Source organism: Manis pentadactyla, chromosome 6 (genome assembly GCF_030020395.1).
Source record: "Manis pentadactyla isolate mManPen7 chromosome 6, mManPen7.hap1, whole genome shotgun sequence".
Classification (NCBI taxonomy): domain Eukaryota; kingdom Metazoa; phylum Chordata; class Mammalia; order Pholidota; family Manidae; genus Manis; species Manis pentadactyla.
Window position 1 is genome coordinate 61,014,603 of NC_080024.1, and position 12,566 is coordinate 61,027,168.

General features: G+C 39.8%; 1 protein-coding gene across 3 annotated transcripts in view; it reads left to right on the forward strand.

Moving 5' to 3' along the window:
* The first annotated feature begins 793 nt into the window (after positions 1 to 793).
* Positions 794 to 12,566, forward strand: part of ATF2 (activating transcription factor 2) — an 86,697-nt gene continuing 74,924 nt past the window's right edge. For all 3 annotated transcript variants that reach the window (XR_008998258.1, XM_036876941.2, XM_036876942.2), the window contains exon 1: positions 794 to 950. The gene's annotated coding sequence lies outside the window, so the exon portion shown is untranslated. The remainder of the gene's footprint in view (positions 951 to 12,566) is intronic.

Sequence of the window (12,566 nt, forward strand, 5' to 3'; positions counted from 1 at the left end):
ACATAACTATATGCTAATATCATACACTGTTCTGGGCATTTAGGACCCCGTAGAATCAGTTCCACTGATAGCTTAGTAAAACTCGAACACTGTTCAGACTAAAGGCTTTTTCTCTTGTTTTCAAAACTGACTTATCTTGTCTTCCCGCTTTAGGCGTGTAACGGGCTTGAGAGGTAATTTCCCGCAAACTCCGCCTTGTTCAAACCTCAGCTTAACCGAAGCTCCAGTCAAAGGCTTCAGGGTAAATGGGAAAGTGGGTTTAGGCGTACAGCCCAGGTCCCTACGCTTTACCCTCCTTCCTACCCAAGGCCGGGAAGTGACAGCCACGGCAATACCAGGCTCCCGTGGCGGGGCTTACAGAACTCATCTCATTTTCTCTCCCGCCGCTCGCAGCCTTTCCACAGTTCACTTGTCCTCCCCGCACACCGTCAACCCCGGCTCGCGAGCGGAACCACCGGCTCCAGCACCGCACACCACGCGTGCTTCCAGCCGGCTGCCAATCACAAGCTTGCAGAGACACCCCTCTGTAGGATCTCCGCTTCCGCCCCCTCCGGAACGGCTTCCCGCCCTTCGGACTCCTTGTCCAATCATCATCTAGAGTGTTCTTTGGTTCCCGCCCCCTCTCCGCGAAATCCCTCATGAAGTCCCGCCCCTTCCCTTAAACCTGGAGGAATCACCTGACCCGGAGGCGCTCCATCTGAAGGAAGACAAGAAGGGGCGTGTGCGTGGAGGGGAGGGACTCGAGAAAAGGGGGGATGCCGGGAGCGGGGAGGGGAGAAGTGTGGGCGGGGGGTTTGTCATTCCGATCTCGCGAGAAAGGACGGAAGCCTGTGGGAGCCCGTGGCCTTTAAAGTGCGGTTCAGCCCGTTTCTCCAGGGGTAGTTTGTAAACACGGCTGAGCTCGGGGCTCCCCGGCGACCGAAAGAAGCAGGAACTAGTGACCTGGAAAGGTGAGTAGTGGTGGGCAGAGGGCCGCAGGACTGGAGGCTGTAGGGATACGGAGAAAGACAGCACTAACATGGCGACGTCGCTCCTGACAGTCCCCACCCCCCGCTTCTCATCACCTCGGGCGCTCCTGCCTCGGTGCCCAGCCCTCGGGCGACTGTGGCTGTGCACCCACCTCAGCGGTCCGCGCGGCTTCGGCTTCAGGAGCCTAACCGGCCGGGCCGCACCGTTAGGTAACTGGCATTCGTTGTTTCGGCTCCTCCCCACTCGCGCGCTTTCCTAACGAAAAGGAAAAAGGAATAACGGCTCCTTTTAGACCCCTCCCCCCGCTTTATCTTCCCTTTCTCTGGTCAGTTCACAGGTCCCTGGGCCGCACGTCGGGTCTGCCGAGGGCGCAGGCCCACACCCCCCTTCAGTCCTTGGCTCTGGCTGGGAGAGGACTGCCGCTGATTTCCCCACCCAGAACTCAGTGGTTGGGGACTGTGTGTGATGGTGGCGGGGAAGAGAATTGGGAAGCACGGCTGAAAATAGGGTCAGGGTCTCTGACTGCGGTGGAACATGATGGAACAAACGGTATGAGAGAGGCTGGGAAGTCTTGGCCTTTTCTGTCAGCCCCCTCACGCTCCGGCCACCCCCTACTCTTTCCCAGTGGGGCGGGGCTGGGGTGTGGGTGCAGATTGATCCTTTCTGTAGGGAAATAACGTGTGCATTTTATTAATGCCCTAGGGATCGTGTGTGTGTGTGTGTGTGTGTGTGTGTGTGTGTGTGTGTGTGTGTGTGTGTGTGTGTGTGTGTGTGTGTGTGTGGTGTGTGTGGTGTGGTGTGGTGTGGTGTGGTGTGGTGTGGTGTGGTGTGGTGTGTGGTGTGTGTGTCGACGCTAGAGGAAGGGGAGGGAGGAGGAGAAGACTATTTTTATGCCCTTAGGTAGAAAATTGTCTTTGCCTAATGGGGAACCTTACAACTGGTGAGGCCAAGAGCACAACTATGAATATGATGGAGTGAAAAGGGTTACTCTTGATGGACCTTAGGCCTAGTAACTAATCTCTAAATTATAATGTGAAAGTTAACATTGTCTTAGGAATTTTAAATTATGGAGACGGAAGAATGCATACATTTAATATATGTATTTGAAATCAGCAAAAATTGTTCCTCAGAGCACAGTTTCTGTTCTATTTGAAGATAAAAGTAACCACTGGCATTGTTAGTAATAGCCTTTCTGGGTGTAATCTTTAAATAGCCCTGTATCATTGGTCTTTGTACCAAAACTATGAAGGTGAGAAGCTTGTTCAAATAAAAGCCAACTCTTCGGGGTTGGTTAAGAGTTCTGAAAGACGAATACAGTAGCAATTATATCTTGTAATTAAATTTGTTACACTTACTTGAGGGATCCACTGTAAACACTTTTTCAAAACTGCAGGAAACTCATTGTAAAGTATGTTAAACAAATAGGGATGCCTTCTCCAACATAACTAAGGAAGCTCAGTGGATCTTTAAGGCCATCAATAACTGAGTAACAATTAAGTTCCTGTCTTTACTATTAATTAGTATCTTCCAAATTTACAAGGGTGTGTATGCTGCTTTCCTAGACGTATTTAATCTTGTTTTGAGAAGATGCTACTGCCATTAAGCTTTTAATTACTTAAAATACAACCTTGTAATTTAGAACGGCGGTGTTTTGTATTTTATTGTCAGTATGAAAGAGGTTTCAGGAACTTTTTGTGTGTGTTTTTAAGATCTGCATTTCCTAAAAGACAGTTCTTCTTTAATATCTTATTAGAATGTTTCATATTTGGGGCACTGTTTTATAATCATTTAAACATGTAATCCAGAAATCCCTGCATTTACTTTTTTACTTGAGTATTTGTTTTCTATTTTGAAACTGAGATTACAGTAAAAATGATTATGTTAGCTCTTTAACAAATAATGTGGAGGAATGCATTTTATTGGCATTTGGGATTTAAAGCTATATGAAAACCCCTAATAAATGATAATGCTGTACATCAATGTCTACTATCGATCGTATTAACTCAAGAAACTATCTTCATTTTTTCTACCTAAGTTTTGTGTTTTGGAAAAGTTGAATTTCAGTGATTTATATGTTCTGCTGGTAAAAATTGTTAGATCATGTTAGATCAAGTTTGTGCATTTAATTATCTGTCTTACCGTGGGCAAATAATAAAATCTCTTCTTTAAAACCCTGTGAATAGCAATGATTGGATATTCATTTGAGCCTTATACAAATCAATACATGTAGTAGTTGTTATCCTAGTCTCTAAAATGTACTGTAAAAAAATTTTCATTGTTATAGTCAATATTTAACTTACTGTTTTTGGGTTTATCCTATACAAACATTTCTTGAGTCTAAGAACTTAACTAAAATGCTTCATGTACTCTTAATGTAAATTTTCATGATGAAGCAGTAGTGATAGTATTCACCTATTTATATCTAGAGGAAAACTCCATAGAACATTTCTTTTATTCTCTTTCTTAAGCTCAGGGTTAAAAAGTTAGAGTAAGGTAATGTCAAAGAAATTTAAGCAAGTTTGTGGATCTTTAAGGCCAACAATAGTTGGAATTATTTTATACTTTATCATAAATATATATCATATGCTTATATAATTATAGATACATATGTATTATATGTACTATTTTCATTTTCTTTTTTAAATCGATGTGCGTACAGTGAAATGCACAAATCTTAGTGTATAGCTTGATGAATTTCGATGTGTGTTTACATTCATGTAACCATCACCCAGGTCTGTTAAACAACCTTGAAATTGATTTATTCATTTACATTTTTAAGTATGTTTAGTAATTGTCTTTCCTTTTTGGCATTTTGGCAATGGCAAGTAAAGTGATTAAAAACATTTTTTGAAACAAAAAGAAAGTAAATAAAATGCTTTGGGGGCTGGGCCTGTTCAGCCATGTCTGCATTCTGTATCTTAACAAAGATAGTGGTTCTTAGCCGTTTTTTGTCTTAATTCCCAAAGAATAGAAAACACTCCCAGTAGTAGTAGTATCTTATTACCACAGAGATTCACAAGATTAGTAGGGAAAGACAGGGTGGGAATGATTGTAATTGGCAAAAGCCAATTGACAATACCAAGTGTATTTTGTTTATTTTGGTAGTGTGGTTATCTTCATCTGTAATAGCACCTTAAATTTATAAATATGTTCCCTAAATGTTCTTTAGTTTGCTTAACTGTATCTAAACCTTTGTCATTACAATTTTATAGCTTTGTTCTTCCAATTGTACAGCTTTTTTTTTTCTTAATTCTACAATTTGGGCTAGCATGTTTCCTTTTATTTATTGAACACCTCTTAAAATGGTGTTACTAGAAATCAGTTCTTTTGCCTTACTAACAAGTGTTTTCATTATTTTTGTTGCCTAATTTGTGCATATACATTATAGTTTTTATGGAATTATAATATCATAGAACAGTTTTGATGCTTATTTTACTTTTATAGCATTAACATTTTTCCACATTAGCTAACCTTTGTGATGTTTAGTGGTTACATGATAGTTTGCCAAATGACTATTAAAATTTCCTTAGTTTTTAATGCCCAACAGAAAAATTCTTATTTTCAGTTTTGGCCTATTTTAAGATGGATTGAGCGTTTCTGTGCATATATCTTTCTTATTTTGAATCAGAGGATTCTAATCTTAAATGAGATTACTAGGTCAAAAGATATAAATGTTTCTACAGTTGGCCAAATTTTTGCCTCCCTAAAGAGTTGAGCATCAACTTTGTCATAATTTTACCAACTTTGGAATTGTGCTTATTAGTAAAGTAGGGTTACTTAATTAGGAATTACTAATGGGAATAAGTTGTATTATTTCGCTGTTGTATTTAGTTGACCATATCAATCTGTAGTTATTTGTCTGCCAGTGATCTATGTGCTGGGACAGAGTGTATATTTCATATTTTCTGTCTTTGCACTGACTTTGTTCCTCTTAAGTGTTACTGAAGTTTTTTATAGTCTAGTAGCAATCCTTAAATTTTATGCAGTTTCACACATTGGATGTCTTACTAGTTCTAATATAGTTTACACATTGGATGTCTTATTAGTTTTAATATAAAAGCTACCTTCTGAATTACAGATATATTAGTTATTAAAATTCATGATGGCATTTATTTCCATATAGGTAACCCCTGATATAAAGAATGTGTATGTTATAGCCAAACTGACTGAGTTTTTGTTTCCTCAGTATCATCTTTTGGCATGTAGTATATAATCAATGTTTTAGAGTAGTCATTATGAACCACCTATTTATCTGTGCCATCTTGGCGGAATAATACAACTTCCCTGTGCCACAGTTTCCTTATCTTTAAGGATAGTAATAATTTAATCATAGCCTTGCCGTAAGCATTCAAATAATGTATATACAATGCTTAAAACAGTGTCAGGGTGAGTACTCAGTGTATGAGTACTCAGGATGGGGGGATTCAGAAATGATAATCATCTGCCACAGCCCTTTCAGGCATGCATGTGATGTGGCCTGAAGGCAGTACATCAAACCATCCATTTAGTAGCTTTGGCAATAAAGTTGGGTTTCCCCTCGGAACTTATAATTTGTGATAGAACTTACTACCTTAGAATTTTCATAAATTCATGAGAGAATATTGTATATTTTTCAATATACATCCCTTCTCAGTGCAGACTTTTTATAAAACTGATACTATATAGCATATCCATGTTTTGAGGTGATAAAATTGTGGTATTATGATTTCCATCACGTCCAATTATCATTTCCTTCTATTCCACCAGTCCCAGTATAACATTTCCATGAGACCTTTCATTTCTTCTTTTCCATAGCGGAAGAGATGATTATTAAGTTAAAATACCACATTTCTGTGCTTTTGAATATACTAATTATCAGCGAATAGAATTACACCATCAGTTCTGAACCACAGTATTGAAAGTCAGTGGTATCTTCCATCATTTGTAAAGGCTTTTAATGATTCAAGTACAGATGTTGCGCTGTGGGTTATTCCTATAATAGCAATTCTTTCATTTACTTGAATTTTGACACAGAAGAAAGGTGAGCTTACCAGTGTTGTAGCAGGGATTGTAATAATCTGTACCCTATCTTATTTGTGCCCTCTTCATAATGAGGAATTATTATTGATGTACTCTTAATAGTTTCTATCTTTAAAATAGTAATAAGGATTAGTGAAGCATTATGAAAATGTACAAAGTCAAAATACAGTAAAACTTCTAATGAACTTGATACTGTATGAGTGCCTTGCTCTGTTATATGTCCTTTACATTTATTATTTTTATTTTTTTGACAACCCTGAAACTGATATATTGTTTCTTACTGAAGAAAGTTATAGTGAAATCATACTATTAAAATTTTCCTACTATAGAAACTCAGAACTACTTTACCTTTGAAAGGGGAGTAAAGGCCTACTGGCCCATAGCTATGTTTCAGACTCTTAGGTTTGACCATATTGCTGTTCCCAAGGTGAGCTCTGGGATCATTTCTTGCATTTTGTGGCACTTGACTGAGATAGAAACTCGGAACTAGTTTAACTTTGAAAGGGGAGTAAAGGCCTACTGGCCCATAGCTATGTTTCAGACTCTTAGGTTTGACCATATTGGCTGTCCCAAGGTGAGCTCTGGGATCATTTCTTGCATTTTGTGGCACTTGACTGAGATAAAAGAAGGAAATTATAGTGTAGAGAAAACTGTCTAAGGTGCTACTGCCCTTGAAGCCTTGGAACACAAACCTATCTGAGGGTACCTTAACATTTTTGCTCACTCTATTAATTTTCTATTCCTGCATCACAAATTACCACATACTTTACATCTAAAAACAACACAGATTTATCTCAGATTTTGTAGGTCAGAAGTCTAGGTTTGCTCATCTGGGTCTTCTGCTTGGGGTCTTACAGAGCCAAGGTCAGTATGTTGGTAGAGCTGCATTACCTTTTTGGAGTTTCTGGGGAAGAATCCACTTTATTCTGATTGTTGGCTGAATACAGTTGTTGGACTAAGGCTCTTCTTTCCTTGCTGACTGTCATCTAGGGCTCGTCTTTGCTCCTAGAAGCTGAGATACCTTCAGTGCTGCCCCCTCCAGAAGTGGCAGGTCAAATCTCTCTTATGTTTCTAATCTCTGAGTTCTGCTCTTAAGGGCTCATGTAATTACATTGGGCCTCCTGGATAGCTCAGGATAATCTTCCTGTTTTAGAGTCTGTAACCTTTTTACATCTACGAAGTCCATTTTGCCATGTAACTTAACCTTTTCACAGGTTCCAGGGATTAAGGTGTGGACATCTTTGGGAGGCCATTCTGCCTACTACTACGCTCACACATATTCTTGAAAAGAAATCTGATAAACTGTGTACTGTTGCACATTTCTAAGTTGAATCCTAAAATTCTTCATCAGAAATTTAAATAGTTGAAAATAGTATAATTTCTGGCTTTCCTAGACACTAACACCATTCTTTGATAAGTACTTAATTTCCAATGCTATCAGTGCTCTTAAGAAATGAACTTGAATTAATTCATCTTTAACAGCTGGAAATTTTTGTTGTTCCTTTTTCTTACTAAATGCTTATTTAATTTCCACTTCTCCAACATAATTTTGTTTGAGCCCAGTTTATTTTGATGTTTTAAAATCTTTTATTGGTCACTTTATCATACTAGCCTGCAACAAATTAAATTGAACTTATTTCTAAGCTTCTTACTGATTTTCTCTGCTTTGTTCTCATGGAGCTCTCAATACAGTGCATTTTGGACAGTATTTTGAGAATGGAGGAGACAGTCAGTAAATGAAATTTCTTACTGTTCCTGTCATCACACTGTACAACAAATCTGAATTCATTCCCAAACATAGGGCAAAACACCATCCTTAAAGTTGTGCTATGCTTTAACAGCACTATTTATAAGACAGGACAAGACATAAGCCTGAGGTTTAATGTTGCCTTGATTAATGAAGGCTTTAAGACACACTTACTCCCTTTGTTTTGTTCCATTGGGGGTTTTTATACTCTGGGGTAATAATACATTATGATGAGATTTGGTATGGGAGAGAAGTATGGGTTTCTTTGGAAATGTGAATGAAGGAGGACTATAGGGATAGTAGGCAGATCGTTTTTAGAAAAACAAACAGGGAAATTGATTTTCTTAAAACTTATCCCACTTAGGTACCCCTTGGAAAGCCTAATGTACCTTCAGTAATACACTTGTTTGAACATTGCTGCCTTGAAGGATTGTCCCTCTACTGCCTAGCTACCGTCCTCCTACAAGGCCAGAAGCCAACTTTTCTCTACTGCCTAGGATTCCCCTAAGTGTGTTTAGACCCTTCTGAGCCCATGTCCAAGAGAAAATTAATTCCTTTCTCACACACTATGTGTACTTTTGGGGCCCTTTTTCCTGACACAGTATCTGTCTCTTTCTAGAATACTTGCCATTAACAGCGTTTGCCCCCTTCAGCAGAGATTCTACCCTTTACCCACAGGCTAATTATAGCCAAATATAAAAAATACATAAACAGTAGCTAGGATAGGGCAGTAGTGGTAAAGGAAAGAGGATCTGTGCCTCTCAAGTTACCAAAAAAAAACCCCACCAGAAAACAAAAATATTTTTAATGTCAAAGTCTGGATGATTATCTTAAGATTGCATGTGTAAAACATAAGCTGTATAGGCCAGGTACAGCTGGCTAGCTTAATCTTGCCTTTTGATTGAAGTAAGGTGAGAAGTCCATCTTGCTCTTTTATTTTATTTTATTTTATTTTATTTTATTTTATTTTTTAATTTAATTAATTAATTAATTAAATTTAATTTAATTTTTATTTTATTATTTTATTTTGTTGTCATTAATCTATCTACAATTACATGAAGAACATTATGTTTACTAGGGTCCCCCCTTCACCAAGTTCCCCCCCAACAAACCCCATTACAGTACTGTCCATCAGCATAGTAAGATGCTGTAGAATCACTACTTGTCTTCTCTGTGTTGCACAGCCCTCCCCATGCCCCCCCATATTATACATGCTAATGGTAATACCCCCTTTCTTTTTCCCCACCCTTATCCCTCCCTTCCCTACCATTCTCCTCAGTCCCTTTCCTTTTGGTAACTGTTAGTCCATTCTTAGGTTCTGTGATTCTGCTGCTGTTTTGTTCCTTCAGTCTTTCTTTGTTCCTATACTCCACTCCACGTATGAGTGAAGTCATTTGGTGTTTGTCTTTCTCCGCCTTGCTTATTTATACCCTCTAGAACCATCCATGTTGTAGCAAATGGTAGGATTTGTTTTCTTCTTATGGCTGAATAATACTCCATTGTGTGTATGTACCACATCTTCTTTATCCATTCATCTCCTGATGTACACTTAGGTTGCTTCCATTTCTTGGCTATTGTAAATAGTGGCTTTTGGATGTAAAGTTCTACAGATGTCTATTAGGTTCATCTGTTCTAGTGTGTTGTTCAGTGCCTCTGTGTCCTTACTTATTTTCTGTCCAGTGGATCTATCCTTTGGAGTGAGTGGCGTGTTGAAGTCTCCTAAAATGAATGCATTGCATTATCTTTCCTCCTTTAGTTCTGTTAGTATTTGTTTCACATATGTTGGTGCTCCTGTGTTGGGTGCATATATATTTATAATGGTTATATCCTCTTGTTGGACTGAACCCTTTATCATTATGTAATGTCCTTCTTTATCTTTTGTTACTTTCTTTGTTTTGAGGTCTGTTTTGTCTGATACTACTACAACACCTGCTTTTTTCTCCCTGTTGTTTGCATGAAATATCTTTTTCCATCCCTTGGCTTTTAGTCTGTGTATGTCTTTGGGTTTGAGGTGTGTCTCTTGTAAGCAGCATAGAGATGGGTCTTGCTTTTTTATCCATTCTATTACTCTGTGTCTTTTGATTGGTGCATTCAGTCCATTTATATTTAGGGTGATTATTGAAAGATATGAACTTATTGCCATTGCAGGCTTTAGATTTGTGGTTACCAAAGGTTCAAAGTTATCTTCTTTAGTATCTTACTGTCTAACTTAACTCGCTTATTGAGCTATTTTAAACACAGTCTGGTGATTATTTTTCTCCCTTCTTATTCCTCCTCCTCCGTTCTTTATATGTTGGTTGTTTTATTCTGTGCTCTTTTGTGTTTCCTTTAACTGCTTTTGTGGGTAGTTGATTTTATTTTTTGCCTTTAGTTAGTATTTGGTTGGTCTGCTTTCTTTGCTGTGATTTTATTTTCTCTGGTGACCTCTATTTAGTCTTAGGAGTGCTCCCATTTAGAGCAGTCCCTCTAAAATACCCTGCAGAGGTGGTTTGTGGGAGGCAAATTTCCTCAACTTTTGCTTGTCTGGGAATTGTTTAATACCTCCTTCATATTTAAATGATAATCGTGCTGGATACAGTATTCTTGGTTCAAGGCCCTTCTCTTTCATTGCATTAAATATATCGTGCCATTCTCTTCTGGCCTGTAATGTTTCTGTTGAGAAGTCTGATGATAGCCTGATGGGTTTTCCTTTGTAGGTGACCTTTTTCCTCTCTCTAGTTGCCTTTAAAACTCTGTCCTTGTCCTTGAACTTTGTCATTTTAATTATTATGTGTCTTGGTATTGTCCTCCCTGGGTTCCTTCTGTTGGGGGTTCTGTGCACTTCCGTGGTCTGATCGATTATTTCCTTCCCCATTTTGGGGAAGTTTTGAGCAGTTATTTCCTCAAATACACTTTTTATCCCTTTTTCTCTCTCTTCTTCTTCTGGTACCCTTATAATTTGGATATTGTCCCTTTTGGATTGGTCACACAGTTCTCTTAATATTGTTTCATTCCTGGAGATCCTTTTATCTCTCTCTGCGTCAGCTTCTACGCGTTCCTGTTCTCTGGTTTCTATTCCATCAATGGCCCCTTGCATCTTATCCATTCTGCTTATAAATCCTTCCAGAGATTGTTTCATTTCTGTAATCTTCCTCCCGGCATCATCCCTTAGCTCTTGCATATTTCTCTGCAGCTCCGTCAGCATGGTTATGAGCTTTATTTTTAATTCTTTTTCAGGGAGATTGGTTAGGTCTATCTCCTTCTTAGGGTTTGCATCTGCGATCTTGGTCTGTATCAAATTCTTCTGCCTTTTCATGGCGATAGAGGTATTTGTGGGGAGCTGGTGCATGTGTTGGCTAAGAGAAAGTCCCTTCTTGCTGGTTTGTGGCCTTCCTCTCCTGGGAGAACAGCGACCCCTAGCAGCTTGTTCTGGGTAGCTGCGTGCAGGCGGGGTTTCTAATTCTTGCCCGGCCTCTGTGGAGCTCCACAGTTGCTGTGGGCGTGGCCAGCCTCAGGTTGCTTCTCCAATATGGCAGAGCCGCGTTGGAGGGGGAACCGGTGGGAGGCTGTTTATCCCCATGAGGGGCCTCCAAGCTGCGCTGCTGCCCAAGGGGTTAGGGCACCCGGAGTTTCGTGGGATTCCCAGCTGCTAGGCTAAGTGTCCCGGGACGCTTCCATCCAGCTGTGGGGTCCCTCTCCCTTTAAGACTTTCAAAAAGCACTTACTTTTCTTTGTCCCTGGGGCGCCGGCTGCGGGGACCTACTCACAGGTCTTACTGTCCTGTTTCCCTAGTATCCAGCACCTCACACACTGTGTGTCTGCATTCTCAGTGCGGATGACTAGGGCTGGGTGTTTAGCAGTCCTGGGCTCCCTCTCCCTCCCCGCTCCAACTTCTCTCCTCCCACTGGGAGCTGGGGTGAGGGGCGCTCGGGTCCTGCTGGGCCGCGACTTGTGTCTTACCCCCTTCGCGAGGCACTGGGTTCTCGCAGGTGTGGATGTGGTCTGGCTGTTGTCCTGTGTCTTCTGGTCTCTCTTTTAGGAATAGTTGTATATGTTGTATTTTCAAAAATACATATGGTTTGGGGAGGAGATTTCTGCTGCTCTACTCACGCTGCCATCTTGGTTCTCCCCATCTTGCTCTTTTATAGGATGTTAGTTCCTGGTCTTTTGTGAGCCACTGCTGAAACAAAAATACAAACACTTCATAGGAAAATCTAAAGCCATACTTAAAAATAAACATTTCCTTGAAAGAAACAATGTGCAGAAATTTATTTCTGCTTAGAAGATATGAACCTTTACGTTATCCCACAGAGCCATTTGTCCTTTGAATTGCAGCCCCATTTATAGTGCCCTTTTTACATTTGTATAGCTGAATATCCTTTTCAGGTCCCTTTCCCTTTAAGGAAAAGTCTAGCTAAAAATAGAATTCTTTGAAATGAGTCTTTCTAGCTTCTCATTGAAGTTTTAAACATAGTAAGGCTGTGTAAACCTTCCTTACTTAAGGTAAAGTGCAACTCTTCTTTCCAACAATCTGTGCAATAGGGAAATTTTCCAAGTTCATACATGGCCTAATAACAGGAACTCAGGTGGCAAATAATGGTAGAGGAGAGTCTACTTTCCCTTTTAACATCTTGCTTCCAGGGCCACTGCCTTTTTTAAAATGCAGTTGGTGACTCAGCTTTGTGCCAAGTTCTTACCCAAACCCCATCGCTTTCATAATGATCCCATGTAATTATTTCTAAGTTTTGTGGACTCCTTCCAGACTACAGCTAATTAGGTTATTTCTTTACTCTTGCATTGTTATTCTGTTCTTCAGATTTTTCCCTTTTTCCTTTCACCTACAGATTGGCCT